This window comes from Sus scrofa, chromosome 12 (assembly GCF_000003025.6).
Source record: "Sus scrofa isolate TJ Tabasco breed Duroc chromosome 12, Sscrofa11.1, whole genome shotgun sequence".
NCBI classification, from domain to species: domain Eukaryota; kingdom Metazoa; phylum Chordata; class Mammalia; order Artiodactyla; family Suidae; genus Sus; species Sus scrofa.
The window spans coordinates 4,073,820-4,088,768 of record NC_010454.4 but is presented as its reverse complement, the minus strand read 5'-3'; the positions used below and the strand labels follow the sequence as shown (position 1 = coordinate 4,088,768).

General features: G+C 55.0%; 1 long non-coding RNA gene across 1 annotated transcript in view; it reads right to left on the bottom strand.

Annotated features, from left to right (window-relative positions):
• Positions 1–14,949, bottom strand: part of LOC102162292 — a 54,533-nt gene that overhangs the window by 21,133 nt on the left and 18,451 nt on the right. The gene's annotated exons all lie outside the window — the stretch shown is intronic.

Here is a 14,949-nt window from a genome sequence, read left to right as displayed (position 1 = left end):
GGGTTACAAACCCAACTGGTATCCATGAGGATTCAGGTTCGATCTCTGGCCTCGCTCGGTGGGTTAAGGATCCACTGTCACCACAAGCTGCAGCACAGGGCCCAGACGCAGCTTGGATTCCGAGCTGCTGCGGCTGTGGCGTAGGTTGGCAGCTGCAGCTCCGATTCCACCCCTAGCCTGGGAACTTCCATGTGCTGCAGGTGTGGCCCTAAAAAAAAGAAAAAAGAAAAAAAAAAAAAACAGATAAAGAATGGGAGCATTTTAATCCAGGTCCCAACGATACAGTGGCTCACGCCTCTCGAAGGAAGGATGGAGGGTGAGGGAGAGGGAAGGACTGGGGTGTGTCTGTCGCAGCAGTTAGCTCGGCTGCAGCCTCCCCGCTCTGGGGGGGCCCCGCGGGGACTCGCTGAGCTAAGCCCCTCGTGCTCGTCCCAGTTTGAGGCCTTCCGTCCTAAGCCTCCTCCCCATCAGGGTGGGTATAAATAAGCATGACCACCTCTCAATTTTCCACGGCTGATTATCCTCTTGGTGGATTATCTAAAGCCAGTTTTTGCTTCCAGACCAGCATGACGGCACCCAGCGGCCCTCCCCAGCCCACCTGAGTGAGCAGGCTCAGAGCTGAAGCCGCGTGTATGCTCTCTGGCCTCCGAAGGATGTGCTTCCGGGGGACCAGCCGAACCACTGTGGACGCTCGTGCTGTCCTCATGAGATAAAGCCAAGAGTTTTCCTCCCTGGCTTTGTCGAGCCGTCAACAGAAGAAGAAAATTGGAGTTCCCGCCGTGGCTCAGTGGACGCGAATCTCACTAGCATACGCGAGGACGCAGGTTCGATCCCTGGCCTTGCTCAGTGGGTTAAAGATCTGGCGTTGCTGTGAGCTGTGGTGTAGGTCGCAGATGCGGCTCGATCCTGAGTTGCTGTGGCTGTGGCGTAGGCTGGTGGCTATAGCTCCAACTGGACCCCTAACCTGGGTACTTCCATGTGCCACTGGTGTGGCCCTAAGACAAAAGGCCAAAAAAAAAAAAGAAGAAGAAGAAGAAAACTGCCAAATCAAGCCCCTCACATTCGTTTCCAGCTCATTTTACCCCATGAGCAGATGCCCCCCATACGGACTAATTACAAACTGCTGCCCCCATCTGAACAGTGATGAGGACCACTGACCCCTGCTGAGCGCCCACCATGTGCCCAGCCGTGAGTCGGCTCAGGTAGACTGTTCCGGTCCCAGGAGGCAGACTCTGAGGCAGGACTGGAGTCCAAGTCATTTAATCAAGGTCAGGATGCAGGGAGCACCTCTCAGGGAGGGGGAGGGGATGGGGAGGTGGGGACTGGAGGCAGCCAATCAAAATGCTTCGTGCATCCCATCACCCAGGCAGGCAGCAGCGGCTCCATCCCCTAGGTCTGCTTCCAGGGGCACCGGTCATCACCACTCCTGTCCTGACCTCTACCCAGGGGGCCCTGTCTCGGGCATCAGAGTAAACGGAGGTGACCGTCCAGGGGCTGCGGCTGGGGCACCAAAAGGGCCCATGACACCTTTTCCCCGAGAAAAAGTAAAGCTCCACAAGGTTCCCTACCCGAGGCCATGCAGCTGGTGGCTCTCCTCCTCCCAAGCCCCCTGCCTGGCGACGCCCCCAGGTGAGCCTGCCCTTGTGGGACCCCCGAGGCTCCGAGCTCCCAGGCTCTGGGGTTGGCAGCCTGCCTCCTGCGAACACGTCCTGGCTCCGCTATCTGTCCCAGAGGAAAGGCACCTCAGAACCTTCACGTGCCACCCCCGCCCCAAGGTCAAGATGTAATCATGGCAAGGACTTGACCCTGAAAATCCTGTTTTCTTCACCCACACAAAGAAGAATTGACTGACCCCCAAAAATCCAGCTGACAAGTGCCGGCGAAGGCATGGCGGAGTCGGAACCCTCAGACACTGCAGGGGTGAACGTAAGAAGGCTGGAGCTACCTGGCCAAACAACGAGTCAGTCCCTCAATAAGCCAAACAGAGAACTGCCCCAGGACCCAGCAACTCCACCCAAAAGCACTGCAAAGAGGTGTTCAGATAAACACTGGGTGATGGATGCTCCTGGCAGCTGAGAGACACAAACCACCGTCATTAGCTGGTGAGCAAGTGGATTTTAGCAAATGGGGTGCAGTTATTTTAGCATAAAAAGGAATGAAGTCCTGCCGCTGGCCACCGCCTGGATGAACCTTGAAAACATCCCGGTCAGGAGGAAGCCAGACTCAAAAGGCCACCTATTCGAAGAGTCCTTTTCTATGAAGTGTCTAGAACGAGCAGATCTACAGAGACAGAGAGCAGACTGACGGTAGCAAGGGCTGGAGGAAGACAGGAAGGCAGGCAGCGTAACTGTTAACCTGGACACTTGGGTCCCTTCTTGGTGGGTGCTGAACCAAAAGACACAAAGATGGGGAGAAGGAAGGAGTTATTACTTGCGGCGACTTAGGAGAACACGGGGGATCTGTCCCAAAGCAGTGTCTCCTGGGGGTGTTTTAAGCTCAGGGTGCATGCATATTCATGAAGGGATTTGAGCGGTGTATGCATATTCATGGTGGTGCTGGAGCAGAGGAGAGTTCAGCCTAGAATTGGCGCGAAGGTCAAGGGTGACTTTGACCTTTAGCTGGTCAAAGTCAGGAGGGTCTCACTCCCTGGCTGGGGTCTTCGTGCCCGCAGAGCTCAAAGCCGGGGTCACTGCAGCGTGTGTCCTCAGGAGGAACTATGCCTCTGGTTTATCACTGAACTGTTGTTGCCGGACTGCATTCCCTTTGTTCCCGAATATTCTCTCACTCCCAGAAAGATCACTGATTCCTGAGACCCCTTCAAGGGCAAAACACCGAGGCCAGGCTCAGGTCACAAAACGGTGTGGGTCAAAAATGGCTTCTCTGGAGTTCCCGTTGTGGCTCACCAGTAACAAACCCGAGTAGGATCCGTGAGGATGCGGGTTCGATCCCTGGCCTTGCTCAGTGGGTTAAGGATCCGGTGTTGCTGTGAGCTGTGGTGTAGGTGGCAGCTGCAGCTCCAATTCAACCCCTAGCCTGGGAACCTCCATATGCCACGAGTGCAGCCCTTAAAAATATAATAATAATAATCCCCCTAAAAATGGCCTCTCATGTCAAGAAAGCCATGCCTGGTTCTATGCTTGCATAACGGCTTGTTGTGGGCGTTCCCTTTGTGGCAATGAAAGGGTTTGGAACCAGACAGGCATGATGGCTGCACAGCACCGGGCATGCACCAAATACCCCTGAATTGTACTTAAAATAGTTTAAGTGGGAACTTCTATGGAATGCGTTATTTTACCACAGTAAAAAAAAATATATGCATATCTGCCCAGCCCAGAAGAAGGCGGGTGCGATGGTGAGATTATAAACATTTACTGCACATAATTCAAAAGGAGCCCTTGAGAAGCACGTGAAAAATCATGACGCTTTTTCATACTCCAAAATGGAGCCTGGGGACCAGCCCAAACCAATAATAATAAAATAATAAGACCTAACAGCTGTGGGGATAAAATCGTCTCTTTGACTCACATATGGATAATCGGGAGTTAACTCTTAATAAAATAATAAGCCGCAGGAGCGATGGGGATAAAAATTACCTCCTTAGCCAACGGCCAGAGACCAGATTCATAAGGTAATGACTCCCTTTTTTAGTTCCCTCGTTTTATTGCCTAAGATGTAACCGGAGCCGGGCTGTCCCCCAACTTTCAGGCGAAGGTAGCTGTCCATCAAGATGAGAAATGTCATCATTTAAGCCTGTGCCCCCCGACGAGAAGGTCCACGTAGTCAATGAGGAGGCCCGTGGGGTGGTGATTTACACCACAGCTGCCGGGGCGGCTCTCTCCGAGACATTCAGGGACCTCAGGTCACCTTCAGTAGCCGGGGCCCCCAGGTCCCACTCGGCTGCTGAGTGTCCCAAGCAGACAGCATCACACCTGTTGGGGTCCTTGGTGAGCCTCTCCTGATTGAGTCAAAGGGCAGAGTCCCCACGCAGAAAACACTGGAGGAGAAGTGGCAGGGGAGTAAAATCCCTGATATGCGACGTCTACAGCAGAACTCAGGAGAGCAGGGACAAAGTCTGGGGGTCAGTCGTATCCCGTTTTGCTGCGGTCACAGTCGCCTTGAGGCATGTTTTGTTTTCGGTGCGCAGTGGTGCTTGCTTCTTTGCAAGGATGCTCACCTGGGACTGGGTTTTGAGGGGTCCAGGTGGCATTAAGGTTCCCTTGGACTTGCACCCAGCCTGGGGCTGAGGACCCACCTCAGCCTCCTACAGGCTTAAGCCAAGGCCCTAAGGGCTGAACCCCGCCCTCCCCACCCCCAACCAGGGAGCAGAGGTCAGGGTGCCTGGGCTTGGTCGATCCCTGAAGCAGGGCCACTCCGTCTGCTTGAGGTCCAGCCTCGCAGATGGCCGGTCCCTTCTCCACTCCTCTCCCCCCAGGTACCCTTCCCGGATACCCTGCGCTGGGCTTTCTGCCTCTCGGCCACCGCCCGTCTCCACACTGTTTTACTTTTTAATTTTAATAAACACCATCTGAATAGCAACACAGTTACACCGTGGGGGCAGCAAGCTGCCTCCCCGACTCGGGTCCACCGGGCCCAGCGAGGCCAGCAGAGCTTCCTTCTCCAGGGAACTCGGGAGATGGCAGAGGCTCCAAGCTCAGGATGACAGCGGGAGACGGCACAGCGCATGCCCACCGCCCACACGCGCGCACATGCGCACACGCGCCCCACGCTCGGGAGCCCACACACCCACCTCCCTGGCATCCAGTCCCATTAACTGATTGCTTCTCCCCGTCGTAATATTCGCGGCTGTTCAGCAAACCTCCTTCTTTTGTTTCTGCTTCCCACCGTCCTTTTGAGAGGGGCCCGTTTTGATTAATATTAACGCTTCGCCCCAACCCCTTTCCCAACCATTTGAAAGGGCACTTCCTCTCTTGGGCAGAGGCATTGATCAATTGGCACAAAGCAGGGGGCGGGGATCACTACGGAGGGCGGGCAGAGGGAGCAGATTCCAGAGACTTCGGAAAGCCAAGATTTGATATCTTCTTCCTCCCCCGCAATTCCCCCTTCTGCTGCCCAGACCGAACTTCAAACAGCGCGGCTGGAGGGGCTCCTAGGACACGTGGCCCCGTGCCTGAAGCCCACCAAATTACCTCTGAAACAATGTGCTAATCAGCTGAGCAGGGGATGGTCGCCTCCGGGCACCATCCTGCTAATCCTGTTTGGCAGTCTCCTCCCCCCTGCTCCCCACGGCTCCAAGCCCCCTGCTCTGGGTGGCAGCCCCCTCGTTCAAGAAGCCAGCCTCCCTGCCCGCTAGCTGGCCTGGGCCAGGGCACCAGCCTGGGGTGGGCGGCGGGGCAAGCCCCCACCATCCCCGCCAGCTCATCCTCCGCCTCCCCTCTCCTCCCTCCGCCCCACCTCTTCTTTCCTCTCCCCAGAGCTGCTGTAACTGACATTTTCCATCTGACAGGTTCTGTTTTCCCTGCCTCCGGTTGCCAGGGAAACAAGCAGAGAGGACCGCAGCCAGGGAGCCGTTAGCTGCCTTTTTAAGGGGCCCTGGACGTAAACAGCCACTTTTCATAATGGGCGCCGGGCACAAAGGTTTAAAAAAAACAACAACAAAACAACACAGAAGAGGAGGCTAAAGTGGGGGGCGGGGAAGTCAAGGGAAGGGCCCCCACCGAGTTAATGAGAAAGTGAAGGAAAAGATTTGAGAAAGCCTCACACTCCTTTGGACAAAACCAGCAACCTTCCGGGAAGTTCTGATTCTCTCCCTGATGTGCAAAAAAGGCAGACACCTGGCTCCCAGTCGTCTGAGGTCCTGCTCCTAAGATTTTTAAGACCAGGAACCTCTGCAGGCAAAACTTTGGCTCCATGGAGCTGCATGGGGCTATTAGGACTGAAACCACCTCAGGGCTGAAAGATGCTCTTCCCGAAATGATGGGACCGTGCAGGCCTGTCCTCCCACGGAGGGCTGTTAGCACACCTGGCAACTTTGGCCTCTATCTCTTGAGTGTTTCTGACTCCCTCTCCCCGGCTTCACCTTCCTGCCCAGGTGGGCTTCTGCCATTTTCCCTGAGCCTTTGCAACCGCCTCCTAATCGGTCCCCACCCCACCACCTCCTCCCCCAGCTCCCCTACGCTCTTCCCACCCAGCAATGTTTTCTTTTCTTTTCTTTTCTTTTTTTTTTTTTTTTTGTGTGTGTGTGTGTTTGCCTTTTCTAGGGCCACTCCGAAGCATATGGAGGTTCCCAGGCTAGGGGTCTCATCGGAGCTGTAGCCACCGGCCTACGCCAGAGCCACAGCAACTCAGGATATGAGACACGTCTTCAACCTACACCACAGGTCACAGCAACGCCGGATCTTTAACCCACTGAGCAGGCCAGGGATCGAACCCCCAGCCTCATGGTTCTTAGTCGGACTTGTTAACCACTGAGCCACGACGGGAACTCCCAGCCACGTTTTCTTATACACACCTGTCCCACAGGGGCGCCCCCAGTGATGTCCACCTGAGCACACCTGCTGCAAAATCCTTAGCCTGCCACCAGTACCCTTCACCATCTGACCTCGACCTAGCTTTCCAACCCCCTCTCCCGTCTGCATCCTGAGTCCTGACTGAGCCACATGGGGCCCTGAGGCCCAGGGCTCCTCCACGTCCCCGTTTGCTCAAGCTAGAAGCCTCTGCCTTCCTACCCCGCTCAGCTACCCAGGACCCAGTTAAAATGGGAGGGACCCCTGCCGCCCTCCCTGACCTCATTGGCCCCCCCCTCCTCCATATGCCGCTCAGCTCTTTTGTCGAGCACCCCACCTCGGCTGTGGTTACAGGTCCGTTACCCTCCCAGGTCCAAGGACTCTTTGAAGGCTGAGAATCAGCTCGCACCTGGCACAGTCCATTGCATGTGGCAAGTGCCCCATAAACATTATTCTTTTGTCCTTACGGTGCACCCCACGAAAGAGAAAGTCAGATCCCCTTGGAGTAGAGAGGACTGGTGATACCACTCAGCAGCAGCATCCCAAACACACCTGCACGGCAGGTGCGCCTGCCCACGTACAGACCACATTCCTGCCTGACGGGAAGAACCAGCCAATTAAGAGAAAGAGCCCCCTTTCCATGGGTTCATTAAAAAATCTTCATGATGAAACGTTGAAAAAAAATGTAAAGGATTAAAAACAGATCTAACTTTATTTAATAAGAACAAGGACAAGGGAGAAATAAAATAACACTGTCGTCATCCCACAGCCCAGACACGCCATCTGAGGTTCTAAAAACGTGACGGGGAAAGGGCACACTCCCTGGAAAAGCCTCGTTCTCGGCACATCAGCACTTGTCATGACTCTGCCACTCTCCTGAGGCCCTGGAATGAACTGGGATTGTCTGGGAAGCCCCACGGGGCAGGTAAATGCACAGGATTGCACCTCAAGGTGGACAGCAGACCTGGGGCAGGCGTGGTCCTGGCCACAGGGAAAGGCCCCCAGAAGAGAGAGCTGGCAGGCTGGGGAGGGGAGGGTACGGGGTGAGGAGACAGACAGCCTTGGGGACACTGGTGGGCAGACAGGAGGGTGAAGGAGTCTGTGTCTAGGAATGGCAAGGTGACAGATACACAGCAGTGTTTGAGAAAATCTGATTTGATCAAATCCGAGGAGACCGAAAAGCAGCAGCCAGGGGCCCGTGAGAAGCTGCATGTGGTGCAGCCGGGGGCGGGGGGGGGGGGTGGGAGGTGGGGGGGGAGAGGCCACGTTGTGTTAACGGAGGGCTTGTGGGTGATTTAGACTTTTTCAGAAATTTAATGTTGTTATGCTATTTTCACACTTTTTTTTTTTTAAAAGGAGTTCCTGGAGTTCCCGTTGTGACTCAGTGGCAACAAACGTGACTAGTATCCATGGGGATTCGGGTTCGATCCCAGGCCTTGCTCGGTGTGTTAAGGATCCGGCGGAGCAATGAGCTGTGGTGTAGGTTGCAGACTCAGCTCGGATCCTGCATTGCTGTGGCTCTGGCGTAGGCTGGCGGCTACAGCTCCGATGAGACCTCTAGCCTGGGAACCTCCATATGCTGCGGGTGCGGCCCTAGAAAGACAAAAGACAAAAATCAATCAATCAATCAATCCAATTTTAAAAAAGACTCAGGGCAATTGCAAGAGAACTGTTGTGAGATCAGCCTGCAGGAAGCTGAGAGGCCTAAATGGGGTGAGGGAGGGGTGCCAACCCACTCGAGCCCGCTGGCTTGGACCCAGAGCACCCTCCTGCCTCAGATGCTCTGGGCGTCCATGATGGGGACGTTTACACAGGCCTGCTCCCCTTCTGTGGGTGCTGGGGTTCGGGGTGGCCCTGTGGGCCCCCCAGGAGTACAAGGCAGCAGAGAGGGGACCACAGCTCTGAACTGACAAAGCAGGGGATGCAGGGGCCACCTCGCTACACGATGCAACCCACAGAAATCTGCGTTTCTTTCCAGGAGCAAAGGGAGCTGATCTTTGATGAATGACAGGTTCATCTCAGGAAGCTCAGCCCCACCCAGCATCCAGAGGGCCACCTTCCGGGGAGGGGGCGATGAGAATTATTCTGCACCTCATTTGCATCATGCTTTTTAATTTAGCAGAGTGCTTCTCCGCGTCCTTTCATTTTGTCTTCCCTGCGGTCCTGTAAGAGAAGCCAGGAAGACCTGGGCCAACCCCTCCTCTATGTGCCGAATGCTCGGCCACTTCATTAGGCAGATGGTCAAGTGGTGGGGACAGAAGAACCATGATTAGCCTGGGCAGGGCTCCCTGGAGGCCGTGCAGCCGGTGGGGGGCGCTGGGGACTTGGGCGGACGGAACCCACCTGCTTTCACCTTTCCAGGTGGAGACGGCTTGCCCTGAGCCAGCCCAGTGTCCACAATGCCCAGGGCTCCAGGTCCAAGCCCACCACCCACCTGGAGAGGCAGCTCCACGTGGGTGCCCAGGGGACCCCTTGGGGCACGTTCATCCTGGGGCACCACCAGCCCTCTGTCTCTTTCCTGGATCAAGGAGCACTGCCCGGCCAGCCCCTCTCTGTGGGTTAGATCCAAAGTAATTGCCTTTGTTGGGTTAATCGGGCAAGTGCCCCTCTGATTCTTTTTCATGCAGCAGATTCCTGTGTGTTGCTAAAAATACAAACGCATGACTCACAGCGTCTGAGGACCATAACGGAGAGAGAACACTGCGAGGCCTTTCTGCGCCTTGGAGTCAGGCCAGGGTATCCGCTGAGGTGGAGGGGCTGCGAGGCAGCACTGTGCTTGCGCCCAGCGGCAGAAAGAGGAGGGGTCCGGGCGGCAGAGAGCTCCGAGCTGCCCGCAGCATCTTCAGGGCGTGACCCCGCAGTTGAGAAAACCTGCCGCGTTTCTTTGTGCGCTTCCCCTGCTCTGCTGTTTGGGGCTTTATTGTGTGAAAGGTTAAGATCTCGATACGCTGGTTCTTGTTTACGGTTCTACCTCCCACCTGCTCACACCAGCCTTAGGGAGGCAGTGAGGGTCTCCCAGATGTGTGCCCAGAAGTACCCGCTGCCTCCAGGCCCTCCACAGCCCTGCGCCAGTGGAGAGCGGGTTGCCGGAAAGATCCAGAGAGTGCCAGCCTCACCCAGGATAAGCAAGACAAACCCCTTCCCTCCGGATGCCCCAGCGCCGCGCAGCTCCCCTAGCCGTGCCCTGGGAGCATGTGCCACCTTCTGTGAGGGTTGCCTTCATTCGCTTCAAGGACAGGCCCTGGGGCCAAGAGGCAGCAGCTCATGACCTTGAAGCAATGGGACTTTGGAATCAGAGACACTCTCTCGGGCACACTCTGCGTCCTCCTCCAAACAGGGGCATCCATAGACACTGCCCGCTGCCCGGAGGTGATGAGATGAGGGTGGAAGAAGGCGAGCATGCAGAACCCACAGCCCAGAGCTGGTCTGGAGAAAACTCCCGACGCCTCACCACCGATCGGCATAGGCTGGTACCATGCCTGCGTCCGAGCTCCCGCTCTGCCCTCCCACACAGGCCCGTCCTCACCCCACACCTGGGTCTTCTGCCCTCTCCTCCCTGGGCACCTCGGCCTCTGAGTCACACACGGCCGCTGAAAAGCAAAGGCGGCTGTCCCCGCCCCGGGAAGCAGCGGCTGAAGAAAGGAAAGCCACTGAGGGAGTTTCCTTGGCATCCAAGTCCCTCCCATGAATCAGGGTTCTCTTCCCATTACTTTATTCCAGGCGACCTGCAGGGTCACCTCCCACTCCCCTCCCGGGGGGCAGAGCCAGCAGGCCCGCACGCAGCGGGGAAGGGGAGAGGGGAGGGGTCTGGCCGATGCCAGCGGGCTCCCAGGGACATCTCTTGCGTGGCTGGAGTCTAGGGGCCCGACATCCCTTCCTCTGCCCAAAGCCTTTCCTCAGCGTCGCCACCTCCTTCTCGCCGAGGCCAGGGCAGAATGAGAGTGCAGCCCCTCCCTGGAAGCCTCCAGCCCTGGCCGGGCGGGAGGGAGAGTGCCCGGCCTCAGGTCAGCGGTCAGCGCTGGCGGCTGGGGTCACACCCGCGCCCGTCCCTTCTGGGTTCATCTCTGGGCTCAGTGTCCACACAGAGCAGGATGGAGCCTGGTCCCCGGACTCCTCTCCCCAAGGCCTCCAAACACCCGGGAAAAGCTTAAAGGCAGCTGTTCACAGCAAATCACATTAAACAGCAGAACGACCCGGCTGGAGATCTGGTTGAGGGCGCTCTGACCCCCAGCACCACCACACGTCCCCCCCCCCCGTTAGGAGAGTGGGTCGCAGCCACGCCGATCCATTTTCCTGCAGCCAAGCCCCACGCTCAGGGTACGCAAGGCGGGCAGAAGAGCCCCTAACCAGACCTCGGAGGGCAGGAGAGTCTTCCCACGTTGAGCAGAAAGAGGTCAGTTTCATCAAACAGTCGGTCCCCAGACTAGCCGCTCCTGGGCTCGGGAGTTACGTAGGGTTTTTAAAAATCATTAAGACGGGGGACTGTTTGAATTTGATTTTTATTATACTGCCTGCCAGAGTAGGTTCCACTTGGCCTGGGATGGGTCTTCCCACCAGCATTCCCGCCTCACCTTCAATCCATCAGCCTCTAGCCTGGTGGCGGGTCACGTGGTGGCCGCCCCACCGCGGGGCCCGGAGTCCCTGCACTTCCCTCTCAGCCCAAGCCCGACCCAGTTCCACGGAAAATGCTCAAAACCCCCTGAACTTAACAAAGTGTCACCCACGGGAACTGTCATAGACCACTTCAGGGGGACAAATTACTCGAAGCTTCACGAGGGACAGTTGGCAGCAGATATAAAATTTTTAAGTGGCCAAACCTGTTGACACGGCCCTTTTCCAGGTTGACCTCAAGTACAGAACATTTAAGAAGGTTTATTTCCGTGTTGTTTGTAACAGCAAAAGACACTGTGAGCAACTACGCATCTGTACAAGGAAAACCCAAAGATGCAGTGAGCCAAATGCAAGTCACAAAAAAAGGGGGGTTATTTTTGGGTTTGGGTTGGGGAAGAGGCCAATTAGAATATCTCTTTTTTAGAGTTCAAATAGCATATTCAAATTGATCGCCTATAATATTTCTTACGGGTGTTTTTTTTTTTTGGTTTTCTTTTTTTATGGCTGCACATGGAAGTTCCCCGGCTGGGGTGGAATCGGAACGGCAGCTGCCAGCCACCGCCACAGCCACAGCCACAACCACACAGGCTCTGAGCCCCATCTGTGACCTATGCTGCAGCTTATGGCAATGCCAGATCCTTAACCCACCGAGCAAGGCCAGGGATAGGACCTGCGTCCTCACAGAGACAACATCACATCCTTAACCTACGGAGCCACAACAGGAACTCCTATTTTCTTACGTTTTAAAATATGTACTACAAAATAATAATTTAGAAATATGGCTTTTTCCCTCCCGCGTATTTTGTGAAACAACCTCTTCCTGCTCATCGTCAGCCTGTGTCCTTGTCACCACCACATCCTACTTCCCCTGAGGGGTCAAGCAACAACCTTCAGAAGGCACAGTGTCACTGGACAGTTGATCCCACGCCGCTGAGACCCAGCCACTTCCTACGGGGACAGGTGTTTCACTTTGGTTTGACTCATCCACCTTGTCAGGGCACAGTCACAGCTTCCACAAAGTAACCACTTGCAGTACTGTACTGTACACTGGTATTTCAAGTCTTGTTTACAGAGGCACTGATGGAAGGCTAATAGATCGAATACAAAATAATTACTGATGGGGAGTTCCCGTCGTGGCGCAGTGGTTAACGAATCCGACTAGGAACCATGAGGTCACGGGTTCAGTCCCTGCCCTTGCTCAGTGGGTTAACGATCCGGTGTTGCCGTGAGCTGTGGTGTAGGTTGCAGACGCGGCTCGGATCCCGCGTTGCTGTGGCTCTGGCGTAGGCCGGTGGCTACAGCTCCGATTCAACCCCTAGCCTGGGAACCTCCATATGCCGCGGGAGCGGCCCAAGAAATAGCAGCAACAACAACAACAACAAAAAAAAGACAAAAAAATAAAAATAAAAAATAATTACTGATGGAAGGCTAATAGATCGAATACAAAATAATTCCTGTTTTTAGAAACTCTTGCTGTCTGCTAAATCCCCCGCAATGAGTATCTATCCACAAGGAATTCCCTTCATCAGAATGGGAAGACTATACACCCTCGAAAAAGAACGTGGTAGACCTCAGACATAGAAAAGCATCTGCAGTATGTCCCAGAACGAAAAGAGCAAATTATGGAACAATATGTACAGTATCATCCTGTGTTTAAATACATGCACATGTTAGTAACTGCATCGAGTGATAGAAATTAAAACAGAACATGTTATGAAGAGTTATTGTCAAGACAAGTAGGACTGTAAAAACGTGCCCTTTTCTGAAGGGCTGGAATTGCCTGGGACGTGGGAAAAGTATTCTAGCTCCTTTATTTTAGTCTTTAATAAATGAAGGAAGTACGTTGTAATCTCTAGTAGGACAACAGCTAAAAGAGCAGTAAAAGACAGTTTAACAAACTAGTGGTGGAGGAAGTGAAATAACTGTGTCTCCTTGGTTCATCCAAAAGAAAGCAAGAAAGGAAATCAAATGGAACACAGACCAGGTGGTACAAATATAAAACCTGTAGTACAAAGGTAGATATAAACTAATACACTGGTAATTAGATTAAACGTAAATGGATGAAATATTCCAATTAAAAGACAAAGATTGTCAGATGTGACTTTAAAAAAAAAATCAAACTCTATGTTCCTCGTAGAATCACAGAATGTTGAAAATAAAAGGATGGAAGACAGGTCAGGTATATTTCTGGCTCCCGTGAGCACCCTGGGGGGCCGGGGGGCCTTCCAGGGCTCAGCCTTGCTCCCCCACCGGGCTGGTGAATCTCACACGGGCCATCTGATGCCTCCTTCAGGATGCGGCAGGCATCACCCTGCTCATATTCTGTCACCAAACATGTCACGTGGCCTTCCCTACCTCAAGGGAACAGGAGGCACAGAAGCCACATGCTCAGAAGGAGCAGAATCTGCCACACGCACCGAGCAGAAGCGCAGGACACAGTGGGTACAGCCTTCTGACTCGGACCTCCATCCTTTTAGAGGTCCTCCAGGCGGCTGTGTGTCTGAAAGTCGGAGAGAGACACACCTCTGTAAAGTTAACACCTGCCAGGTGCTGGCTGCCACCGGACCCAGAAAGCTTCCTTCTGAGGCTTCATTCAAACTTGTCAGCTGAACCGGGTCACAGGCAAAATAAACCGTGGGCCAGGGAGAGGCAGACGGCCAAGGAGCCGAGGGGAGCAGCCGGGCACACGGCCTTAAAGGCCTCTCGCTGCCCCAGCAGGTACTTCCAAGGCTGCTTTACGAACCCTGCTCCTGGCTAAACTCATCTCCACGCTGTCCTGGCAGGGGGCTAATCCGGTTGTGAGAGGGCGATACGTGGAGGCCAAGGTCACGCTTCTTCCTTGAACGGCCGGACATCTCATTAAGGCCAGTGGCCACCATGTGTCCCTGAGTCGGGTGAGCATGTAAATGAACTGCCAGAAACTGGACTCCGTGCTCCCTCTCCTGTGTGTTGGCCTTGAACCTCCTTAAGTCCAGTTCTGCTCAGGTTACCAACAGGGGTTTCGAACGTGGAGGCAGAAAGGGTAGCTTCAGGACACTTGGGGCTAGGGCAACTCTGGAAGATTCCAAGTGCTCAGAACCTTCGCAAAGTCCACCAGGCAGTGGGATGGATGTATCAGACCTCGGAGGGCAGGCGTGGCCTCGAGATAGAGACTTGGGAACCGGCTCAGTATCTGTTGCCGGGTAACCAGCTGCCCCAACTTGGTGTAAAACAACCACTTTATTAAGCACAGTGCGGGGTGGGAGGGGGGAGTGTCAGGAATTCGGAAGGAGCTTGTGCCTCTCCTGGAATATCTAGAACCTCGGCTGGAAAGACTCAAAGGTACAGAATGGCTGGGGCCAGAATCCACGGGAATCATCTTCCTTGGCGCCCGGTCCAGACGGCACATCGGGGCCTGTCCATCCGAGTACCTTCCCCTCGGGGCCTCCATGGGCCTTGGTTTCCCTCTGAGGGTGACCAAGTGCTAAGAAGCAGGGTCCCAAGAGGATGTCAGGAAGCCACTGTTCCAAGGGCCCGACTGAAGCCGCCTGGCCTTCTCTGACCTCGTCTCAGAAGTCACATGATCCACGTTCACGGACTCCGTGGATGACGAGGGAGTCATGACACCGGCCTAGAGTCAGGGGGCTTGGGGACCAGCCCTCGACGGGAGAGAGATGGGTTCACGCTGCAGGTGACACGTGGGGAGGAATGGGGGTCCCCCGGGCGACCAGCACGAGGAGGGATCTGGATCGTGGAATCGACACACAGAATGAGGTGACAACCAGGGCGGAGGGAGGTGGGGACGAAGAAAAAGGCTTGCAGGGAGGGAAGGGCCAGAGCGAACAGCGTCCCCACCACCCGTCCAGGCGCGAGTTTCCGGCTCGCCAGCTTGTCT